The sequence below is a fragment of the Delphinapterus leucas genome, chromosome 19 (assembly GCF_059928025.1).
Source record: "Delphinapterus leucas isolate spDelLeu-1000000601 "Yukka" chromosome 19, BTC_Dleu_Yukka2, whole genome shotgun sequence".
Lineage (NCBI taxonomy): Eukaryota > Metazoa > Chordata > Mammalia > Artiodactyla > Monodontidae > Delphinapterus > Delphinapterus leucas.
Window position 1 is genome coordinate 20,676,715 of NC_143147.1, and position 25,534 is coordinate 20,702,248.

The 25,534-nt window shown below is 48.5% G+C and overlaps 1 protein-coding gene across 1 annotated transcript in view; it reads right to left on the bottom strand.

Moving 5' to 3' along the window:
- The window catches only part of RPH3AL (rabphilin 3A like (without C2 domains)), a 125,486-nt gene extending 100,330 nt beyond the window's left edge, over positions 1 to 25,156 (bottom strand). The window contains 1 exon segment of the mRNA XM_089900650.1: positions 24,486 to 25,156. The gene's annotated coding sequence lies outside the window, so the exon portion shown is untranslated.
- Positions 25,157 to 25,534: the final 378 nt, after the last annotated feature.

The window sequence follows — 25,534 nt, forward strand, 5'->3', positions numbered from 1 at the left end:
AATCTGTACATTGCTTTGGGTAGTAGAGTCATTTTCACAATGTTGATTCTTCCAATCCAAGAACATGGTATACCTCTCCATCTATTTGTATCATCTTTAATTTCTTTCATCAGTGTCTTATAATTTTCTGCATACAGGTTTTTTGTCTCCTTAGGTAGGTTTATTCCTAGATATTTTATTCTTTTTGTTGCAATGGTAAATGGGAGTGTTTTCTTGATTTCACTTTCAGATTTTTCATCATTAGTGTATAGGAATGCCAGAGATTTCTGTGCATTAATTTTGTATCCCGCTACTTTACCAAATTCATTGATTAGCTCTAGTAGTTTTCTGGTAGCATCTTTAGGATTCTCTATGTATAGTATCATGTCATCTGCAAACAGTGACAGCTTTACTTCTTCTTTTCTGATTTGGATTCATTTCCTTTTCTTCTCTGATTGCTGTGGCTAAAACTTCCAAAACTATGTTGAATAAGAGCGGTGAGAGTGGGCAACCTTGTCTTGTTCCTGATCTTAGTGGAAATGCTTTCAGTTTTTCACCATTGAGGATGCTGTTGGCTGTGGGTTTGTCATATATGGCCTTTATTATGTTGAGGAAAGTTCCCTCTGTGCCTACTTTCTGGAGGGCTTTTATCATAAATCGGTGTTGAATTTTGTCAAAAGCTTTCTCTGCATCTATTGCGATGACCATATGGTTTTTCTCCTTCAATTTGTTAATATGGTGTATCACATTGATTGATTTGCGTATATTGAAGAATCCTTGCATTCCTGGAATAAACCCCACTTGATCATGGTATATGATCCTTTTAATGTGCTGTTGGATTTTGTCGAGGATTTTTGCATCTATGTTCATCAGTGATACTGGCCTGTAGTTTTCTTTCTTTGTGACATCCTTGTCTGGTTTTGGTATCAGGGTGATGGTGGCCTCGTAGAATGAGTTTGGGAGTGTTCCTCCCTCTGCTATATTTTGGAAGAGTTTGAGGAGGATAGGTGTTAGCTCTTCTCTAAATGTTTGATAGAATTCGCCTGTGAAGCCATCTGGTCCTGGGCTTTTGTTTGTTGGAAGATTTTAAATCACAGTTTCAATTTCGGTGCTTGTGATTGGTCTGTTCATATTTTCTATTTCTTCCTGATTCAGTCTTGGCAGGTTGTGCATTTCTAAGAAGTTGTCCATTTCTTCCAGGTTGTCCATTTTATTGGCATAGAGTTGCTCGTAGTAATCTCTCATGATTGTTTGTTGGTTTTTTTAATAAGTTCTGTTATCTTGTGAATAGCGCAGTCACGCTGCTGCATGGGTGTGAAAAGCGTTACTCTGTTCCAAGTAAACATTTAAAACACACTCATCTCAGTAGCCCTGTTTCCTTATTATTTTTCAAAAATATTCTGGGAGCTTCAAGAAATGGAAGTGATGGGGTGTCCCTAACAGGGACAGGCTGTGCCCAGGGTTAACTAGGTGTTCATCACCTCATAGGCACTGCCATTCCTGCCGTGGCCTGCAGGGGGCACCGTGTCTCGGGCCACTGCTCCCAGCACTAGAAGGCCCTGAGCCTTCCTGCCCACCCTGCTGCAGCCGGGTGCAGTGAGTATGCAGGTGGCCCCTCTGCTCTGCCAGGCACCCTCACAAAAGCAGGGATGCACCAGTGGTGACCCAGAGGGAGGGGCAAGCCGGGGAATCTCAGGGTGGGAATTCCATCATCTCCAGAAGCTTCTGAACCAAACGGGAGTGGACCTGAGCCGGGGGAGGAGGTGGGAAGAAAGAAGGGACCCTGTGCTCTCATGCTCGAACCTTCACCTCCTTTACAGCGGGACAGGCAGGGACGTCCAGGAGACAGCAGCAAACCCAGGCGGCGAGGCAGCAGCTCCTCACTGCCCCAAACACATCGCCCCCAGATGAACCTCTAAAGAATGAACTTCTTAAAAAAAAAAAAAAAAAAAAAAAGAATGAACTTCTTTTGTCCCCTTTGGGTCACTTCTTTTTTTTTTTTTTTTTTTGATGTGGACCATTTTAAAAGTCTTCATTGAATTTGTTACAATATTGCTTCTGTTTTATGTCTTGGTTTTTGGCCGCAAGCTATGTGGGATTTTAGCTCCCCGACCAGGTTCAAACCCATACGCCCTGCATTGGAAAGTGAAGTCTTAAACACTGGACCGCCAGGGAAGTCCCTGGGTCACTACTTAGGGGGCCAGAGTTTTGGGATCACTGACAAGAGAACCCCCAAACTAACATTTATCTGTCCTCTGACCCATCTGAGGTCTATTCCTTTTCTTTGTTTTGTTTTGTTTTTTTTTGTGGTACGTGGGCCTCTCACTGCTGTGGCTTCTCCCGTTGTGGAGCACAGGCTCCAGGCGCGCAGGCTCAGCGGCCGTGACTCATGGGCCCAGCCGCTCCGCGGCATGTGGGATCTTCCCGGACTGGGGCACGAACCCGCGTCCCCTGCATCGGCAGGCAGACTCTCAACCACTGCGCCACCAGGGAAGCCCTGCTTTGTTTAACTTGAGCCAAAATGACTCTGCAACCACCCACAGGCTCTGTTCTGTTCTTCCTCAATCTAATTATTTTTTGTTGGGCAGAAGACAAAAGAATGAGGATGAGAGACTGAGAAAAGGTCACACCTATGCAGGTCTGCTAACCCTTAACCAATACTACTTTTTCTGCACCGGGCCACCTTGTGCTGTAAGTATGAAGGGAAAGGTTTCGTGGCAGTGAGGATGACTCAACTAGGAGAGAAAAGACCTGGAGAGTCTGGCTTTTATGCAAACTTACTGGAAGACCAGGAACAATCAGTTATTTTCCCTGGGCCTCAGTTTCCCCATCAGTACCCGACTGAGCTGAGACAGACAGGCTGGAGGGATTGCCCTGGGCAATTCCAACAGATTCCCACCCGCTGAGTTGCAGGAGGGATGCAGGGATAGCAGGTGAGGGACTGGAGAAGGATCCTGGGGTGGGAGGTTGGTCGCTGCTCCAACCTGGTGGGGGGAACTGAGTCCCCACCCCAGCCTGGTCCCCGGGGCAGGGAGGAGGAGGCATCCTGGGTCCCCCACCCTTCTCGCTTCTGGAACTTTTTGAGGAAGATGAGCCCACGGAGCCCAACACCTCAGAGAGGTGCAGGGAGATGAGAGAGACGTCCCCTGCCGGGGCCTGGGGCCTTGGGCACTGGTGGCAGGGTCTTCAACGACGGTAAGCTCGCGGCTGAGCATGTCCACAGCCGTGGCTCCGAGCAAGAACTCACGCCCTGTCCAGGGACTGAGGTGCCTGCCCCGGGCTGTGGCTGGCACCTCGGGAGGCACAGCTGTCCCTCGCCCACGCGGAGCAATCTCGGGACAGGTGGGGGGTGGGAAGGGCAGCTTGGGGAACATGTCTTAGGAAACTGCTGACAGAGTCAGCTTAGGTTCCCCAAACCTCTGCAGTCTGAGCTGGCTGCCAGCTCCTCGGCCGCCAGCCGGCCCCTGTCCCCGGCTTCCCGCACCCCCTCTTCTGCCAAGCTGTGTGCTCACTACCACCCAGCACACCTCCTGGGCTCTGCTCCGCCTCCGGCCGGGGCCTCGAGGAGGAGCAGGGCAGGAGGTGCCCTTCCCAGGTCCAGGCCCTCTTAAGAGCTGGGTCCTTTAGACTTCCAAAGAGCAGTGCCTGTGAGCTGAATACGGACCGCACCCTTGTACTGACACACTTCGATCTGTCCTGGACAAAAATCAGATCATGAGGTGACTTCCCTGGTGGCACAGTGGGTAAGACTCCGCACTCCCAATGCAGGGGGCCCGGGTTCGATCCCTGGTCAGGGAACTAGATCCCACGTGCATGCTGCATCTAAGAGTTCGCATGCCACAACAGAGGAGCTGGCAAGCCGCAACTAAGACCCGGAGTAACCAAATAAAGAAAGAAATTTAAAAAAAAAGAATGGGATTTTTGCATAAGAGAAGTATAGATCCAACTTGGAAAAAAAAAAAAATCAAATGATGAGGGACCAAAACAGGGGCTTAAAGAAGGTAAGTAAAAAGCAGGAAGGCGAACCCACACATTCACAAGTGGAAATGGCCCAGAGCCTGGAGGGGAGCAGAGGCAGCAGGGTCTGTAGGCGGAGGGCTGCATGGGGGCTCTGGCCTTGCTCTAAACGAGGGGAGGAGCGGCACCTGGGGCCCGGCCTGTCTCGGAGGTCCTTCCAGTTGTGAGGGAAGAGGCTGAAGGATGTGTGTGTGTGTGTGTGCACGTGTTTGTGGGCTCCCTGGGGGGGCCTGCATCCTCTCTCCATCCCTGCACAGGGCCGGCTACAAAGTAGGTGTTTAGTGAATAAACTGCAGTGGAGCTGATTTCCTCAGACAAATGGCCTTTCCCAGACAAGCAGGAACTCAGACAACAAGCCAGACATGCTCGGAGCAGGGCTGGGTTCTCACTATGTTCTGTGGCGTGGTCCCTCCCAGGCAGTCTGTTCCTCAGGATTCCCCACGTGGTAGTTAGCGCCCAGGTGCTCTGTCTGAGCCACCTCCCTGCAGAGGGGCCCACCAGGGCCTCCGGGTGCCGCCTGCACCCCGCTGGGCGAGACAAGCTGAGCAGCACCCTCCCCAGCGCTTCTAAACCCTGCAGCACAAGGGCTCAGGGGACCCATGGGGGGACAGAATCACAACTTGCCTGATGCTGGTTTCCTGAGAAAATTCCTGGGGGGTAGAGGTTTGTGAGCCCCAGGAAACTTCCAAAGCAGATCTATGAAAGCGAACATTCTTACAGGGAGATCAACTCTCCGCTCCTTAGAGCCAAAACCGTGTCACCCTGGCGTTAGCTGCTGCAGGCAAATGATGGCGTCACAGCCGACGCCACTGGGCAAGTCAAAATGCAAGCTCCCGTGGGCTCTCCCGGGCACTGCCGAATATGCACCCTAAACGCACTCAGCACCCACCCCCAGATGAAGACTCACCATCTTCGTGTAAGATCTTCCCATGGTTTCCTAGGTATCTGTACACAGATTTTGAATAAAATTGGGTTCTTACTACACACGCTGTTTGCTCTGCTTTCTTATCATACCGCACTTTCTCACCTTATTAAAAGTCCTCAAAAACATGATTCTTAATTGCAACTTAGTCTTCTGGATATATTTCATCATTTGCCTCCTGGGGGAGGCACACAGATTGTTTCCAATTTTATTCTATTATATTCAGCCCTAAAATGGATATCCTGGGAGATAAATCTTTGTGCCCACTTCTGATTATTTCCTTAGGATAAATTCCCCAAAGGGAAAGGAAGTGTATTTTTTTTGAAATGCACCTCCAAAGAGCATCTAGAATCATTCACTACAAAAAGTTCTGCTGCAGGCAGCTGTGTCCCGTCGGCCTCATGTGGACTTTTGTATTTTCAGACTCAGACTCAGAGATGGAAGAATCTGTCTGTAAATCTCCAACAAGTTGCTTTTAATAATGTGTACAGTCCTAATCACTAAAAAAAAAAAAAAAAAAAAAAAAAGACCTCTTCTCTGCAAACATTCAAGTCTACTTAAAAGAAGGCTTCTCCCTCTTAAAGGACTTTGTGGGCTTAGAATCTGGTGAAGCCACACCGGCCTGAGAGCCCGGTGACCCGGTGGTCAGGTAACACCTCGCCAGCCGAGTTCTCTCTACAGAGGGCTGGGGTCTCCACCTCCACACAGGCCCGCAGAGAAGATGAAATGAAAACACAAGCCTGTAAACTCCAAAGAACAGCTCACATCATTATTAACCCAGGAAAACACTGCCGTTTGACCCAACCTTCCAAATCTTACAGTCTCTTTAACACAGCCTGGAAAACGTTCCTAGCCTGCAGCTGTCTCTGAGATGTACCAGATTCTGAAAAAGATACCGGAGGGCAAAACCACCTGCCCCTCGACAGGATCACATGAGAGGATCACACCCACCCACAGAGGCTCTGCCCTGCCTACAGGACCACAGGGACAAAGGCAACTACCAAGCAAGTACAGCTCCTCATCGCCTGCACCCTCTCCTGGTGGGGTTCTCTTTCCACCTTCAGACCCTGGTGTTTTCACCTCCTTGGTTTTATTTCAGGGAAACTTTCACTGGTACATACAACTGAGCCATGTCTGACGCCCCAGGCTGGGATGTGAATGGAAGAGTGTTCATGGAGCCGTAGGGTCTGAGCTCATGGGAAGAGCAGAGATGATACAGGGAGAACAGCGAGAAAGAGGCAGGGGGGATGGAAGGGCTGAAAGGAGCCGCAGGGTCTAGGAGGGAACACCACATGCAAAGGCAAACACAAGTCACCAACAAGCGCAGGACGCCAGGTCCAAACAGCCACTGAGAGAGAACAAAAGTGCATCTTTCCAGACAGGTGCAGGTGGGTCTTCTGGGAGTGGCTGAACCAGGATGAAGGGAGACATGAGGCCCAGGCAAGAGCAACAGCCATCCCACAGACTCAGAAGCAATAAAGAAATGTCATAAACCACCCAGTTAGGGAATGGATGTTATGTGGCATTACCATGGCAATAGATAACTGATACAAATGGCACTTGGTAGACAAAATCCCAACCCTGACCTCAATATCCTGCTGAGTCCAACCTCCCAGAGCTGTTTAGAGTTTGATCTGCAAACTGTGAGCAGTGGAGAAGCCAAAAGGCCAGATGAGGGAGGCAAAACAGGAGGCACAAGAAGCAATTAAAACCCATTCTGCTCCCTACCCACGTGCCAGAGGAAAAGCTCAGAGGAGAGGGGGCTGGGGGAGGGCCCGGGAGCCATCTCAGGTGGCCTGTACAGGGCTGGAAAAGGGGTGTCATCCCAGTGCCAAATCTGAGCTGATGCCTGGAGAGTCACGCAGGAAAGGAGCCTGCATCAGCCTCTGGAAAGAACACTGTGATCCTTTAGTCATGCCTGCCCTGGGTGTGGGAGGGGATGGTGGCTGCCCATTCACTGCTGCTGCTGGGTTTGCCATTTGGACAACCAACTGTGCCTGGGCAGGGGCGGCAGGCGGGGTGGTGGTCAGGGGGAGGAAATGAGGGTCTAAAGGAGGGAGAAAAAGCAGGGACGAATATAAAAGCATACTGGCCACCCAGCCGGTGCTTCCCGAGGCCTCAAAGACACCGTCTAAGAGCCTGCAGTTCTACGCCCAGGGTATTAATATTCCAGGGAACCCTTAGCAACAGGCCCTGACATCTGCTGTTACTATGATTTGGGAAACATGATAATAGCAGCAAGATATGGTGAGTGGAGACATCAATGTTTCCTCCACCTGTCACACTGCACTCGGAGGATGAAAGATTCAGACAGTAAGCATCAAAGGCCTGTCTGAAATCCGAGGGAACCTCTCTTGGGCTAATTATGCACGAAGCAAGGCTGGAGGGGATTCAGGAGATGAGACAGGAGTCCCGGGGAAGCTACTGCCTGACAAACGTCCCTAGGAGTCACCCTATCAGCGGGCACCGTGCCAGATTTGCTTCCTTGGGTGACTTCTCTCCCCCTCCCCATTCGATTCTCCCCCTATCTTTGCCCAGACTTTGGCAAAAGCTTCCCAGTTGGCCTTTGGACCTCCTGAGGCTCACCTCACCCCCTTCACTTGTAGCCAGAGAGATCATCCTTAAAGTGTAGGTCAGACCATGCAATTCCCTTGCTCTAAACCTTCAATGGCTCCCCAGTGTCAAAGAGAAAAACCCAAGCTGCACTAAGGCCATCCATGATCTGGCCCAAACTACCCTTCCGGTCTCACCTGCCACCACATCCCTCCGCAGGGTCCACACTCTCGTCACTGGGAGTCTGGATGTGTTCTGTCTACTCAGCTTTGTTTCTGGAAGTTCTCCCGTGACCCGCCTTCCCTGTACACTGTCTACCTGCAGAGGCCCAGCACCAACCCTCTGGGGATTCTCCTCCCCACCGAACCCCAACTCGGAATTGACCCCCTTTGTCTCCCCTCAGCATTTCACTCCACTCTGTGTCCTGGAGCGGGTGGGTCTTTACTTCTGTTAACGCCACGAAGAATGCAGCTCTCAGGACACAGGACGCAGGTCCACCTTTACAGAATGAATACTGACCTTCGGGAGTTTACCACAGCCCATGGAATAAAGCCCAGCATCCCTAGCCTAGAATTAAAGGCTGGGCACTGTGACCTCCCCCCGCCCCTTAACCTTCCTCCCAGCCACACGCAGGCCCCTGCACTGAGCAGGTCTCACCTATCCTGCCTCAGGCCCACTGCAAAGCAGTTTATACCAACTAAAACTGTGGGAAGGGACTTCCCTGGGGGTCCAGTGGGTAAGGCTCCACACTCCCAATGCAGGGGGCCCGGGTTTGATCCCTGCTCAGGGAATTAAGATCCCGCCTGCATGCCGCAACTAAAGATCCTGCGTGTGGCAACTAAGACCCGACACAGCCAAATAAATAAATAAATATTAAAAAAAAAAAAAAGTTGGAAATCCCCAAAGGGCTCTAACTCTTGAATGGTCAACAGTAGCCCATCCGGCACAATGTCACAGTCAATGTTAAAAATGACAAGTGATCTGGAAAAGGGTTTACAGCAAGAGTAAGTGCAAGACGTGTAGACCACATCATAGACACACAATATAACAGTCATGGGCCCACAAGGAAAATGCAGAGTTCGTGTGTCAGAGAGCAGGGTTTGGGATTACAGGTGAATTTACTTCTGGAGCATTTTTCTGAGGGTGACTTAGGAAGAGTCAGACAAGTGAGGGCACCCTACCTGTCCTCATGGCCCACTCAGGTTCCTCCTCTCGGGTGGGGCTCTCTAAGACCCCTCAGCCCTAGCTCAGATTCCTGCAGCCTTTCCTGTCTATGCCCTGCAAAAAGCAGTCCATCCTAGACGCCCCAGGGCACATCCCCACTGAGGCACAGGGCCGAGTGGGCTGCTGGCCTCAGAAAGACAAGTGGCACTGCTTTTGTCTTCGTTGCCCTCATTCATTCATTCAACAAACAAGCTCTGAGTGTTGACTCTGCACCAGGCACGTGCCACACCTCAGCCGACTGCAGGGCGAGCCGGGACAGCTCCCTGTACCCCCTAGAAGGCCTCACAAGGTGCACAGGTAGGAGCCCCACATACCACTGCAGGGGTCTGCTCCCCGGGGAAGTAAATCCTCACCCCAAATGCCCACTCCAGTGGACCCAAATCCCTGCCCGTCTCTTTGTCTCACTGAAACTGTTTTCTCACTTCCAGGCTGCAACAGTACTTGCAGCCTCCAACCGAAGTGAGATGCAAAGCATCCCACTTCTTACCCCTCTCACTTCAGGGGCCAGCCCTTCGATTTTAACAGCCGCAAGCTCTGCCTACGTGTCCCCAGAGGCACAGCTCACTTCTGTCATTTCTAAAAGGCCTGAAACAGAGCAGGTGGAGGTCCCAGATCAAGACGATCACAGAGGTGATGGCGGCCAACTCCAGGGCAACCAGACTCCTCCGGCAGGACTCATCCTCGAACACACGGGAAGGAGGGAAGTCTCGTAGGCTGGCTGCCGCGCCCAGAGCAGTGCTCCAGTCCCCGTTGGACCACGTGGTATTAGTCTCCGACAGCCGCTGTAACCAGGTGCCACGAGCTGGGAGGCTTACAACAGTCTTAGAGCCTGGAAGTCCAAAACCGAGATGTGGGCAAAGCCAAGCTCTCTCTGCAAGATCCAGAGAAGAATCTGTCTAGAGAAGCATCTCCCTTAGCTTCTGCTGTCTGCTGGCAATGCTGGGTGTTCCTTGGCTCATGGCTGCTTTGCGCCAGTCTCTGTCTTCATCTTCACATGGCATTCTTCCCTCTGTGTCTCCACGTGGCTGTCTCCCTGTGTTTCTATCATGTTGGATTAAGACCAAAGGAGATTCCGATATGACCTCATCTTAACTAATTACACCGGCAATGCCCCTATTTCCAAATAAGGTCACATTCTGAGGTTTTGGGCATTAGGACTTCAACATGTCCCCTTGGGGGACACAATTCAACCCATAATACATGGGGAAAAGAGAACCCAGAGCCCTACTTTGGGGGTGGGGACAGAAGACATGGTGGGACCTTTATGTACACATAGATGTTTAAGCTGGTTTAAAATGCCCCCTGGAGTTTCTGGGGTCCTCAGGACCAGGAGAGGGGTTTACATCTAAAACAGGGAGTTGTCATGGTTGATGCAAAAAGTGGATTCAGGAAAACAGTCTCCTTTGGTCATTGCTTGTCTTGGGAGTTCTTAACAAGGGAGCCATGAACTTGGATGGGAACAAACCGTATCTTCATTTTCATTAACCTATAACTGAAATTACCTATTTCCTTTCATTGTGAACATAGGCAACGCACCACAGTCATTCTAAAAGGACCTGTGTCTTCGTCATTGGTAGAATCACAGATATTTTCACACCACAATACTGAGCTGCACATACCTTGAAATACTATTCATGCTCACCACTACTTTAAAATCACAATAGTTATTAGACCTGCCGCAAGGCTGTTTACTTAATGATTCAAAAAAGAAGCACAGGGACTTCCCTGGTGGTCCAGTGGGTAAGACTACACGCTCCCAATCAGGGGGTCTGGGTTCAATCCCTGGTCAGGGAACTAGATCCCACATGCATGCTGCAACTAACAGTCCGCATGCCACAACTCAGAAGTCTGCAATGCTGCAACTATGAGCCTCCATGTTGCCACTAAAAGATCCCGCATGCTGCAACTGAGACCTGGTGCAGCCAAAATAAATAAATAAATAAAATAAATTTTTAAAAAAAGAAGACGTACATAGGTTACTGTATCAAAAGCTTGTTTTTAAAAAAAAATTCTGATAATGGTAAGTCAATATAATTGGCATCCTCTGTAATCCTGTTTGTGCATTTAGAGCCATTATTCTGAGAAACATTCCATAGCATTCACCAGACTGTCAAGAAAGAAGTCTATGGCGGGCTTCCCTGGTGGCGCAATGGTTAAGAATCCGCCTGCCAATTCAGGGAACACGGGTTTGAGCCCTGGTCCAGGAAGATCCCACATGCCGTGGAGCAACAAAGCCCGTGCGCCACAACTACTGAGCCTACGTGCCACAACTACTGAAGCCTGCCCGCCTAGAGCCCCGTGCTCTGCAATAAGAGAAGCCACTGCGATGAGAAGCCCACACACCGCAACGAAGAGTAGCCCCTGCTTGCTGCAACTAGAGAAAGCCCGAGTGCAGCAACGAAGACCCAATGCAGCCAAAGATAAAGAAATAATTTTTTTTAATTAAAAAAAAAAAAGAAGTCGATGGCACAAAAAATAAAGAACAGGAGATGGAATTGAAACTCAGCTCAAAGGTTACCAGAATAAAATTGAGCCCTCAGGGTGAGCAGGTGTCTGTGGCTCGGGGGACTCTGCTCAGAAAATGCCCAAGTCGTCCATCCCAGGGGCTGCCAGGCACCTGGCTTGGGGTGCACACTGAGGGGTGTGAAGGCTATCTGTCTTTTCACGCGGAAATATAAGCCTGTTTCCATCTTAGCAATTTGTGTGGAAAGTCCCAAGCAAACAGAGTTTTTGCAAAGGAAATCTGATTTCAGCTCACACCTGAGAGTTGCTTATTGGAGGAGCCCAAGAGAAACCTCTCCATGAAGCAGAGAAGCCTCTGGAAGGAAAAGAGGCCCACCCCTTCTCACCCAAGCCTCAGGTCTGACGACAGGGTAGTCCTCCGTGTGCTCAGGTCCCGGGAGCAGCGGCCTCTGACAGCCCTGCCAGGATACCAGCTCTAGGTGGCTCTTCTCAGGCTCTGCCAGGTCCTTCAGCCCACTTCTTCCGCCTACTTCCCCGGAGCCAGGGCGGGGACCCTGGCCCTGGCTGTTTGCATAAAGCTAGGAGGCAAGGCAACCCCTGCTGACCTCGCTGCTATCTGTGGCCAGCTGTCCTCTCTCGTTCATGGAAACACAAACAGACGGTTCCCTGTTCCAGCTCCAAGGTTAAGTACGTGCTGCCCAGGTGCCAGCTGTCAACTTCTCTGCACATGCCCTGTTCCTCTGGCAGAGGTTAAGACCCCAAAGAACTGGGGGTGCCCATCACGGACGACCACGGTGAGGACTGTCAAGGGCTCAAGCCAGGCAGAAGGCCATTTGAGAGTGAGAGCGGGGACCACGCCCAGAGTGCGGCTTGGTACAGAGGAGGTGAGGGGGGAAAAGGCCAAACACGACCACCGGCATTTTGCAGGTAGTTTTGGAGACTTTTAGAAGGAGCCCGCAAATCAAAATTCGCTGCCCATGCGCAGCCTGGCCCTGAGCTGCCTAACCGGGAAGGGAAGGCAGCAGACTTTACAGGGTACTGCCTACCTGCCACGTGCTGGCCACAGGCTGACCAAGTGAAGCGCATCACAACCCCAAGGGGATGGCATGCCGTCATCCCCTTCCAGAGAAGAGGCTCGAGACCTGACGCTCGAGAGGTGCAGCCACTCGCTCAAGGCCACGCAGCTGGCTCCTGGCACTTTCTGTCACCCTCTCTGCCCCCAAGGAGCCCTGGCTGCAGCGTGTAGCACCTAATGAAAGCAATAAGCCAGGGTGCATTCTCCAAGCCTCTCCCATGCTCCCAGCACTCAGGAATGTGCCAGGAGTTCACAGAAACCGAGACCTGCAGGAACTGGACGAAGAGGAGTTCTGAGAAGGCTCAGAGTTACCTGGGCCGGAGCAGAGCTGGGCACCACAGAGGATGCAGGCTGGCGTGGGTTTCCCAGAGCAGGCAGCCAGTGGCTGGGATTAGAGGTGCGAGGCCCGGGAGATGGGCAGCAGGTGCTCAAGCGCTGCTGTGCCCCACCTATGCCCACAGGGCAGAGCGGCTTGAAGCCACAGGTCTCTGACAGCCCCTTGTTCCCCACCATTCCCACTGCCTGACCCAGGAGCTCACGCAGAGCTCAGTCACCCTACGATCCTAAGTGGTTCCCCTGCATCCTGGCTACCCCCCCCCACCCCGACCCAGCCTTCCCCACCACCAGAGGGGCCCTGCAAAGGCCCGGCTCTGCTCAGACACTTCCAAATCAAGCCCAATGTCCTCACTTGGGAGTGCACGGCCATCCACAGGCTCTACGCCACCTTGCCAAATTTATCTCCAGACAAACAGAAACACTTGGCATCATATCCTGTAACTAAGCCCAGGCCTCCTCCAGGCAGCCCCCCTGCTGCTCCCCAGTCCACACCCATTGCCCCAGCCTGAAGCAATGACTCCCTCCTCGGCATCTCCACGAACACTTTTTACCTCTTCCCAGCACTTCCCAGTTTTGAGTGGTTTACGAAAGCGTCTGACCTCATCTTCTGGACCAAACACTCCCTGAGAGCAGGACACACCTCGTGCCCAGGTGACACTCAAAACACGTGCACCAGAATAGAATTGAGAGTCCAGAAATAAACCCATACATCTGTGATCAACTGATTTTTCAACAAGAGTGTCAAGACCACTCAGTGAAGAAAGAAGAGTCTTTTCAACAAATGGTGCTATGAAAACTGGGCAGCCACATGCAAGAGAATGAACTTAGACCCTTACATCACACCATTTAAAAAACGGACTCTAAATGGATCAAAGAGCTAGTAAGAGCTAAAACTATAAAGTAAGAGCTAAAACTATAAAGTGCTTAGAAGTTAATAGAGGGGCAAATCTTCATGACCTCAGATTTGGCAGTGGGTTCTTAGATATGAGAATGTAAACCCAAACCACAATGGGATACCCCTTCACACACCAAAAGCATAAGCAACAAAAGAAAAAAAATAAAGTGGATGTCATCGACATTCAAAAATTCTGTGCACCGAAGAACCAATGCTAATCCTAAATGTTTTCCTGAGCATACGTCTATTTCAATATTTTCATGGTATATTTATAGAAAAATATTAAAAGAACAAAGGCTCACCATACACACCTTTTATTAAATTTCATAAACAGCAGAATTATTATTGCTTTCCATCTCTTACTTCCTGTAACTTCCCTACTTCTGTAAACCTGATTCAAATTATTGTCCTGATTTTTATAGCTCGGGTCTATCTTGGGTGTTTGAGAGAAAAATACAAATGTCTATTAATAAACGTTGCCTTTCAAGATTTTGAACAAAATGGGTGGCTTCGTTGCCGGTACTTTGCTACCCAGGCCCATACAGCCAGCACAACCCACCTTTTTCTCATGGGTGTGAATCTTTAAAGTTGAGTATATGACTATGTAACCCTGGAAGGTAAGGATGCTAAAAAAGCTGCCACTCTGGTCTTGGAACTGTTTTCACCCCTCAAAATGTGTTCACTTGTGCAACAAAAGATATGTATGTTTGTAGTTAAATTGTCCTTAATGCACCCAAACAGGAATCGTTTCAAATGGCCATGTAGAGTGCAATAGAAATGATTCATAAAATGGAAACAAAGAAGGTGAAAAGATAACTCAGAACGGAAAAAAAATATTTGCAAATCACATATCTGATAAAGGGCTAGTATCCAGAAAATATAAAGAACTCCTACAACTCAACAATAAAAAGACAACTCAGTTAAAAAATGGGTAAAGGACTTGAATAGACATTTCTCCAAAGGAGATATACACATGCCTAAAAGCACGTGAAAAGATGCTCCACATCATTAGCCATCAAGCCCAAACCACAGTGAGATACCACTTCACATCCACTAGGACGGCTATACTTTTTTTTTTTTTTTTTTTGCGGTACGCGGGCCTCTCACTGTTGTGGCCTCTCCCGTTGCGGAGCACAGGCTCCGGACGCGCAGGCTCAGCGGCCATGGCTCACGGGCCCAGCCGCTCCACGGCATGTGGGACCTTCCCGGACCGGGGCACGAACCCGTGTCCCCTGCATCGGCAGGCGGACTCTCAACCACTGCGCCACTGGGAAGCCCCTATAGTTTTAAGAATGGAAAATAACATGTGTTAGCAAGGATGTAGAGAAATGGGAACCCTCATTCATTGCTGGTGTGAACGTAAAGTGGTGCTGCCACTGTGGAAAACAGTTTGACAGTTCCTCAAACATTTAAATATAGAATTACAACATGACCCAGCAATTCTAATCGCAGGTATATACCCAAAAGAACTGAAAACAGGTTTTCAAACAAAAACTTGTACACAAACGTTCATAGCAGCACTATTCACACTAGCCAAAAGGCAGAAACAACCCAAACGTCCATCAACTGGGGAACAGATAAACAAAATGTGGTGTAACCAACAATGGAATATTATTTGGCCATAAAAAAGTGCTGATTCATGCTACAACATCTATGAAGCTCAAATACATTACACTAAAAGAAGCTGGCTGCAAAAGACAACACAGCATATGACTCCATTTATATGAAATGTCTAGCATAGGCGAATCTGTAGAGACAGAAAATAGATTAGTAGTTGCCTAGGGCTTAATGGGGAGGAAGACAGGTAATAGCTAAAGGATACGGGGTTTCTCTTTGCCGAGATGAAAATGTTCTAAAACTGGCTGTGGTGATGGCTGCTCCCATCTGCGAATATACCAAAACCCACCAAAGTGTGTACTTTACACGGGTAACCTCTGTGGTATGTGAATTATACCTCAATAAAGCTGTTCAAAAACAAAGCGTGGGGCACAGTGAAGAATGAATCGGGGGTCTGGACAGGACAACCAGCTACACAGTCTCCAGGGGACGAGGAACTGGCCACTTACATTTTACCGTCACCCTCTGGTGGCCTAGGGACAGATTAACTGCAAATTAACCTCAATAATAAAAAAACAACAGATGGTGCATTTGTGAAAACACTGCAGGAGAGGGGCAGGGGAGAGAAAGAGAGAGAGAAAGCAAACATGGTCAAATGCTAAGAATGACTGAATCTAGGTGGAGGGATTTCTTTATACTGTTTGTCCAGCTTTTCTGTAAGGGTTGCAAACTTTCACAGTAAAACTTCCATAATGAGCTCTCAAAGGCTAAAGGTGGAACACTTTGCACAACAAAAAAAATAACAGTAGTATCGGATTATAACCCATAAGATAAAATAAATATCTGTGAGGCTTTATGATATAAATAATTGAATAAATATATAAATTAATAGGGAAAGGGGACAACTCTCTCTTACAGAAGGGCACCATTTAATAAATACAGGCACACCTCGTTTCGTTGCGCTTCACTTTATTGCGCTTTGCAGATACCGCGTTTCTTAACAAATTGAAGGTTTGTGGCAACCCTGCATCTAGCACGTCTATCGGGGCCATTTTTCCAACAGCATTTGCTCACTATGTGTCTCTGTGCTACATTTTGGTGATTCTCACAATATTTCAAACTGTTTCATTATTATTATATTTGTTATGGTGATCTGTGATCAGTGATCTTTGATGTTACTACTGCAAAAAGATTACAACTTGCTGAAGGCTCGAGTGATAGTTTGCTTCTTTTAGCAATAAAGTATTTTTTAATTGAGGTAGGTATATTGTTGTTTTTTTTTTAAACAAAATGCTATTGCACACTTAACAGACTACAGTATCATGTAAACATAACTTTCATATGTACTGGGAAACCAAAAAATTTGTGACTCACTTTATTTCAACATTTGCTTTATCCCAGTGGTCTGGAACTGAACCTGCAATATACCTGCAGTCTGTCTTGGACAGAAGGAATGAAGGGACAGAAGAATCAGCATTAAAACACCCCAGTAGGCTTCCCTGGTGGCGCAGTGGTTGAGGGTCCGCCTGCCGATGCAGGGGACGCGGGTTCGTGCCCCGGTCCGGGAGGATCCCACGTGCCGCGGAGCGGCTGGGCCCGTGGGCCATGGCCGCTGGGCCTGCGCATCCGGAGCCTGTGCTCCGCAACGGGAGAGACCACAACAGTGAGAGGCCCGCGTACCGCAAAAAACAAAAACAAAAATAAAAATAAACACTCAGTAATAACTGTTGCAGGCCAGATCCATGGATGGACACTAAAATTAGTAAGCAAAAGTTTGGGGAGAAACAGGACACTTACATAGTCTCAAGGTATCTCTCTTGGATATTTATTAATTACAAAATAAAAAAACAGTAACTTTACAGGGGAGAAAGCTGGCAGACACGACCTTAACCAAGTGATCAAGACTAATATCACCAGGGATAAGATATACGGACATCACGTCCCTCCTGAAACAATGTACTGAGAAAGACATAACATCGTTTGGGTGGTATTCTTGCCTGAAATGCTAACTGCAATCTAATCATGAGAAAATACCAGACGAATCCAAACAGAGGGACATACTATAAAACAACTGACCAGGACTCTACAGAAACATGAAGGTCATGAACGATAAGGAAAAACTGAGAACGGTTATATTCTTATATGAGATGTTAACAGGGCAAGTAGGGTGAGGGGTATGCAGGAACTCTCTGAACCATTCTTGCAACTTTCATGGAAGCCTAAAATAATTTCAAAATAAAAAGCTTTAAAAAGTTTTCATAATTAAAAAGCAGCAGTTTTGATGCAAGGTGTCTGTTGTTTGGAATCACATATACCAAGCAATACATGATGTGCTGTGGCCTCATAGGACGGTGCCAACTGGGGTAACATCCCCTCCCTGCCCAAAGCAGAAGCTGAGGCCCACCCGGGGAAGGTGAGAAGGGACTGAAGGGGTGACTGTGAGGGCCCCCACTTCCCCGCAGGGGATCTGGGCTGGAGGGAGCAGGGGTTGGTGGAGGAAGGGGTGAGAGTATCTGCCAAGGTCTTTGCTTATTTCTGAGACAAAGGATGACTCCACAAAAGGGAAAGAGGACGTCATCTAGAATTTCACACACGTGGCCTTCTTTGTGTGTGACAATTTGTATGACTTTTATTGTTTGAAATTATTGCACTTGCAGTACTTCTATACTTTCAGATGGCCTGGATTAAATACTGGACGACATTTTTAACTAAATAACTTTCCAATCTACTTACTAACTTGTTTTCACTAGTTTTGCTTTAACAGTGAGTAGGGTCATCCACGACCCTTTACCTCCCCTATTAACCTGGTTAATGAAGACCATATTGTCTGATTACCACTGTCTATGTTATGAATGTGTTCTCCTCATGGAGAATTTACAGTGTGTTCACTGACCCACCAGCCAGAGACGACACTGAACTGGGGTCCAGACAAGGAAAACAGAAGTGTGATAAAATGTTAATAGTAGAATCTAAAGTGGTGGGCATATAGGTGTACACTGCAAACTTCTTTCAACTTCGCTTTATATTTAAAATTTTTCATAATAAACCAGTGTTAAAAAAAAAAGTAAGGACTTCCCTGGTGGCGCAGTGGTTGGGAGTCTGCCTGCCGATGCAGGGGACACGGGTTCGTGCCCCGGTCCGGGAAGATCCCACATGCCGCGGAGCGGCTGGGCCCGTAAGCCATGGCCGCTGAGCCTGCGCGTCCGGAGCCTGTGCTCCGCAACGGGAGAGGCCGCAGCAGTGAGAGGCCCGCATACCGCAAAAAAAAAAAAAAAAAAAAGTAAAATTACAAATGAGTATTTTGGGCATACAAACTGTAAACCCAGATTCACAGCCTCAGTGGGAGGATGCGCCTAGGAGGCTCCATTTGCAGAAAAATACGTGCACACCTGCTCCTTCTCCCCGCAGGTATCTGCAGGCGACAGGGCTGTGTCTGAAGGAAGGAGAAGCAGTGGGACGTCCCTGTCATGGCCAAGGCTGGAGGCCTGTAGACACAGTCTCCACATAAATACATTCAGCTCCTTGGGTTCAAACCAAGTCAGAAAATAGGTAGCAGCCACAGGTTTCATTAGCTCTGAATGAATTTGGCAATGGATGCCCGGGCTGACCAAGCAGGTCCCAACCTGGTCACGTACCCTAGGTGGCCCTGCCAATGGCTGATGAATTCTCTTCTTCTGCCAAAAAATAAAGGGAGATGGCTCCTTCTGAGTCTGTTCTTTGGGGCAGGTATCTGCGATCTACATTCTCGCTCTGTGTGAATTATTAGCTCAGTGACCTTGGGCAGCTTCCTTCATTTCTCTAAGCCTCGGTTGCCTCACCTGTAAAATGAGTAGCAGCCTCCCAGCCTGTTGGGAAGAATAAATTAGATCAATGGTTCTGAATCAGGGTGATTTTGTTCCCCCACGAGACATGTGGCAGTGTCTGGAGACATCTCGGGGTCAGGGGTGCCACTGGCTACAACCCCACTATGATCATAACCACTGAACTGCTGTTTCCCTGATGGGAGGGAGCAGTGGCTTTGCAGAGTTCACCCTCTGCCTGTGGCCAGTCCTGCCGCCTGCCTGACTGCTCTGCAAAGAACCTTAGAAGGCACAGTCCTGTCTCCCAGCAGCCTGCAGGGAATGTGGATGGTTTCCGAGCCTTCCATTCAGTACTGTAGGAAATGCCCAGACAAGGTCATTTCTGGGCAGGGCAGATGCCTGGTGAGCAGAATGCGTGTCGACTGGGAAGAGAAGCCAGCATGAGGGGAAAGGCCATGTGGCTTTCTGGAGAGGGGTGGGGGACATGTTGGTGAGGCCACCTCAGAAATCAACTCCAAGGCCCATCTCTAAAGGAGCCAGGAGCCGGCCAGTCTAGAGCCACTGCTGGGAGGACCCCACCAACCTGGTCATTTTCCTGCCTGTCTCCCTTTTCCTCACTGCCACCAGCAGGATCCCTACTGGGCCTAGGGTTCATCCTCAGAGAAGTCAAAATGGGTAGTAGCTGGGGTGCCTACACTTATAGCCAGCCTTGGAGAAACAGGAGCCCAGGGGACATGGTGGATAGAAGGAGTGACCAGGAAGAGATGAGTGGAACACATCTGGGGCTCCCGATAGGGAAATGAGAGGAGGCTGGGGAAGGGCTGAGGCTGAGAAGTGGGTACCTGCTGGGACATGGCAGGCTCCCCACATGCACCCCCCCAACTGTTCACTGTAAGTACAAATGGAATTCTAGTGGGTTCTGGGGTCTCAAAGACTAGGACACAAGGGAAACCCAAAATGTCACATAGGAGAAGCAAAAAGTATGTCTGCTAATTATCTATGAGAAGACCCACCGTTTACTGAGCATTTACTATTTGTCAAGCTTGGTGCCAAGTGCTTTATAGAATCACCTTCATTTTTCACAGTAGGTTTTAGCAGCTCCATTTCACAGGGGAGCAAACTGAGGCTCAGAGAGGTGAATGATGTACCCAAAGCCATAGGAATTGAGTTAGTAGGTGACAACGCCCAGGATTTGAACTCCAAGCTCAAGTTCTTAATTTCAAGGGTATCCCAACTTCTTGGCACTAAACAGAACTATGTGTGTTTGGGGGCCTTATCCCATGCCAGTCACCCCCACTTACCCACACAATCTTTCCTTATCCCTTCAGCTAAGTCAGAGACAATGAACAAGATTCTAAACAGGGAAAACACTATTTTTCAAAAAATAAGAAAACAAACAACCCAGTTAAAAATGGGCAAGAGACCTGAACAGAGACCTCACCAAAGAAGATATACAGATGGCAAATAAGCATAAAGATGCTCAACGTCATATGTCGTTAAGGAACTGCAAATTAAGATAGCAATGAAGTACCACTACAAGCCTATTACATGGCCAAAGTCCAGAACACTAACACCACCAAAAGCTGACAAGGAGGCGGAGCAACAGGAACTCTCATTCATTGCAAAATGGTCCAGCTACTTTGGAAGGCAGTGTCTTACAAAACGAAACATACTCTTACCATATGATCCAGCAATTACATTCCTTGGTGTTTACCCAGAGGACTGAAAACCTACATACACAGACACACACACAATGGCACACTAATATTTATACCAGTTTTATTCATCATTGCCAAAACTTGGAAGCAACCAAGATGTCCTTCAATAGGTGATTGGATAAATAAACTGTGGTATATCCAGACAACGGAATAAAATTCAGCAATAAAAATCAGCCACCAAAAAGAAATTAATAAATAAAAAAATGAAAACGAGCTACCAAACCATGAAAAGACATGGAAGAACCTTAAATGCATATTGCTAAATGAAAGAAGCCAATCCATACATACATACTGTATGACATTCTAAAAAAGACAAAATTATGGTGGCAGTAAAAAGATCAGAGTTTCGGGGGAGAGAGGGAAGGATGAATAGGTGGGGCGCAGGGGATTTTTAGGGCAGTGAAACTATTATTCTGTATGATGCCGTCATGGTGGATACGTGTCATTATACATTTGTCAAAACCCATAGAATGTACACCACCAATAGTGACCCCTTACTGAAATCTATGGGCTTTAGTTAATAATAATGTACCACTATCAGCTCATCACCTGTAACAAATGTACCACATCAATGCAAGATGTTAATAATGAGAAATTGGGGTAAGTAGGGGGTACATGGGAACTGTACCCATGTACCTGTACTCTGTACATTTCAATTTTTTTCTGTAAACGTAAAACTTTTTTTAAGGTCAAATGCTACCAATACAATGGAAAAAAAAATTTTTTTAAATTTTCTTCTACAGAAAAAAAAATATTGCCTTAATCTTCATCAATGGGAAAGAATCTTGAGATATTAATATTATTACAGTTAGATTTGTATAACGTGTCATACCTTTCAAATTGTTTTTGTGTTGATTAACAATTTGATCTCATCCCATCTGCAAACAAGGAAAGTGCATGCTGTTCGGGCCTTAGTCCACAAACGTCTTGTCTGTCCACACCACGTGGCCCTCGTGGGTGGGGGACACAGCCTAGTGCTGAAGATGGATAGGTCTTCATTGCACGTATCACAATTTGAATGTGTGCATCTATTTCTTTGTTTACTTGTTAATCTCTGGAGAGGGGCCACCTCTATTTTGTAGGCTGTGAACACCCAGTGTGGACTATACACGAGCAAGATGAATTCTGAATGAATCAGACAATGGCTCTAATAGATGCTGGGATTGCACAAAGAACAGTGGGAGCAAAGAGCAGTCTCAGGATTTCTCTCTGTGGCAATCCCAGAGGGCTTCCAAGTGGAGGAGAGTCTGGCAGAGAGCTGAAAGGAAAAAGTAAGGCCTTGGCAGGCATTAGGCAGGCATTCCAGGAAGAGAGACATCCTGGTAGAACTGCTGGAAAGGAAGAAGCCTGTCTGAATGTTAGAGCTGGAAACTAACTCAGAGAATGGCTAGTTAAGGTCATAGGCAATTAGGACACAGCTTTCGGGCACTAATTTAGGGCAGGTGAGATCACAGACCTGGGGCCTCCTTGGAGCCAGGGGAAACAACAAGGTGCACCTTTATTCTCAAGCTTTCACCTAAGTAAGGCTAACAACAGAGGAAAGAGAACACAGATTTCCCCTTCTCTCTACCCGCACATCCCCTGACATCCAGGGACGGGGAGTGTGGCCAGAAACAGGCAGGCCAAAGGCACAATGTCTCCAAGGTCAAATTTTCCCATTCTAAGCCATATGTATTAATTATTTTAAAATCAAAACAATGCTTCTCCCCCACTCTAAGTGATATCCTCCCAAGAATGTCTCCCAGTAAAACGGATGTTCAGGATTGCAACTCTAGTTTTCTGTCTCACAGCAGTAAGAGCAGCTAACGCTTACACAGCACCTTAGCTATATCGTAACTCATGCAATCCCTGCAACAACACTGGTGGGTGCCAGCACCCCTATTTTACAGACACAGCCCAGCACACTGCATGGAGCAGCCCCACGCCAGACAGGGGGGCAGAGACAGTGAATCTTTCTCCCAGGTGGCATATCTGGCCCACAGCCTCATTCCTACAACGACACAAGTGTGTGAGTTTGGAATGAGGCGCTGCAGTGAACCGACTGTACAGTTTGGGACACGTCCTATTTCCCCACACCCTGCTTCGTTCTCTGTACAATGCAGGTTTTGTCCAGGGTGAGCACAGGAAAAGTTCCAAACACAGTGCCTGGCACACAGTAGGCCTTCAAAGGGAAGAAAAACAAAAACAACCCTGTTTTTTTTAAACCAAGCCTGTCTCTGAACTCCTGGGGAAATTCTCTGCACTAGAAGGAAAAAAAAATGGGACAATTAAACAAACAACAATAATCTGTAACCCAGATGACCACGGGCCCCGCTGATGAATGAAATCTTGGCCCAGGGCAGGAATCAGCGCTCTGACCCAGAGAGGAGCTTCCTTCAGCCGACCCCACCCGCTTCCCCCAGAACATTCCACACTCAGCCAGGAGACCCCAGGAACAGGCCACTGGGCCCAGCCGGGAGAGGCAGGCACCTCCCTTCCAGGCCACTATGCACAACCTCTGAGCCGCACGCCTGCCCGGCTCCCACTGCTTCCCTACAGAGAGACCCAGAGCTGGCTCCTCTGCCCCAGACCTGCTTCTCTCCAACGTCTCTAGGCAGCCAGCCAGAGCCCGCTGGAGACAGGCCGGGGGGGGGGGGGGGCTGAGCCACTGGTCCTCAGCCACGGCTCCAGTTTGGCCACTTTACACTCTCTTTCCTTAGGCCCCTGCCTGGACCTCCTGCCTCCAGTCCTGGTACCCACTACAGATAAACGAGTCTCTTCAGATAGTCATGAAGCACTCCCCACCACAAGCACCTTCAATGGCTCCCACTTCTCCCTGAATTCAGTTTGGAGTCTGTATCCTGGGATTCGAGACCCTCCACGATACAGCCCAAACCCACCCTCCAGTCCCGACACAACTCATACGTCGCAACTAAAATGGATTATACCAAGATTCGCACACACACACTTGCACACTTGCCAGTTCCAATGCACCCTCTCCCGCCTCCACCTAGCTGGATCCTACCCCTCCCCCACCCCAGCTTACTCCTCCAAGGAGCCCTTTCCTTTCCAAGCTTCTGAATTTCTCCAGCACGCTCTTCCCAAACCTCAGGCGTTCCCATGCCACCTGCCATCCGTACTACTCTTTACTTAATATTTTCCTTTAAATCAACACACTCTTTTACTTAAATTTATTTTCAAAGGAAACTTTCTATCTCCACCATAAATAGAAAACCGTATCATTTGCTATAAATAGAAGGGAACTTTAAAAAGTTAGGTTCTAATGCACATGAAAATACATAGTCATTAAAATGTTTTAAGTGCTCGTCTGTAGAATATACTTAATATTACTGTATAATATACTTAAAAATCCTCTCACACTCTAAGAAACATCGCCTTGGCATTTCTTTATTTTTGCCTCCTTCTGGCCCTTGGTTTTTCTAGTCCTGTCCCACAGTTATCTGAGAACTTGTCACAGTCTTATCCTAGTTGACCCCAAACAACAGCACTTGGGGGGCTGCAGCCCCTCTTCCAGTGCCTACACACAGCGTGACGCGCAATAAAAATATTTAACGAAAGTTCCATTTGCTCAGTTATAGTAACACGGCCCCTTTCTCCACCCGGTCCTGGGCTGATGCGCCTCTCAACTTACCAAAATACACATCCCCTCCTCCAGCCACCCCTAAACCCAGCCCTGACCACTGGGGTCTCTCAGAGGATGGTACAGCGAGTGTGGAACTGTCAGGGAGGTGCTGGGGGGCTCCCCCCATTCTCCGACCCCTGCCACCTCTTCCTGGGAAGCAGCAGGCCCTGGGGTAATCCGGAAAAAGCAAGTCAACCATTAACGACACTCTCCCAGCACAGACACACCCTTCCCGAGTGTTAGCAAAGTTCTGGGAAAACTCCTGGCTCCAGAAAATACAAAATCTTCCCGTCACCTCGTTGCCAAAGACCCCGAAACACCTACCGGGAACCGAGGGGGCCTGGCCTGGGCCTGGCCCTGCTGGCACCCCAGGCAGAGGAGGTCCGGCTCCCGCCCACCACGTGTTGCCAGGGGCGACCCTGATGAAGATGAATCACTGGGACTTAAGTCAATAAGTGGCAGCTGCGGGAAGGCCCAGCTGGAGCCAAACCAAGGCCTGGATTCTCCTCGGTGGACGGTGGAGGGAAGCCCAGCTGAAGCCCGCCCTCGGCCAATCACGGGTGACCAAGTCCCCCTAATGACATCTTCTAAAACTGAACAGATAAGGGACACTTTCTATTAGCGGGAGGCCTCCCTTGGGAACGTTTGCATTCTTTTTGTTTTTTTTTCTTTTTTTAAAGTCTTGCCACTTTTACAAGTTTTAAGGATTTTGCTGTTGTTATTTTATCTATTTATTTATTTTTTGGTTATCATTTTATTTTATTTTTTGTTGTTGTTTCTAAAAAGGGCACATTTTATGGAAAGGTATCAAAGCCATTCATTCCAGGCAGTGGTCATACGTGAGGTGTCAGCATCTCATGACTTCCTGAAACTTCAACTGCTGGGGGCGAGGCAACCATCTGGGTGTAGCTCCCCAGGAAGAAGGTTTACCGAGGCCCAGACAATGTGACGAATGCCGCAAATGGAGTGGCCTCCCACATGCAGCTCGAGGAGGACAAGGGTCATGAAGGGACAGCCTGACACCTGCCTGCAGGGAGAAGGAAGGTGACAAGGATCCCCTTCTTGCCCTTTTCATAGTGCAAACAAGCTAATGACAGAAAAAAATGTGGTGGTAAGAAAAACACCACATCTAGCAACTATCCCTCATGGGGGACAAAATCAGGTGCTACAAAGAGGGATGGATGGACGTAATCATGAAGAGGTTCTCAAACTGGGCTCCAAGAAGCCTTAGGGGGGTGCCATCTACCTCACTGGGGCGCTGATGTGGAATGCGGGGGAGGTGGATAAAGGGGATGTATTCCAACCTAGCCCAGGGCAACGCTGCTCTTGTCAGCTTCCTCTACTGGATTTTCAGGGAAGACAGCCTTTGAAGA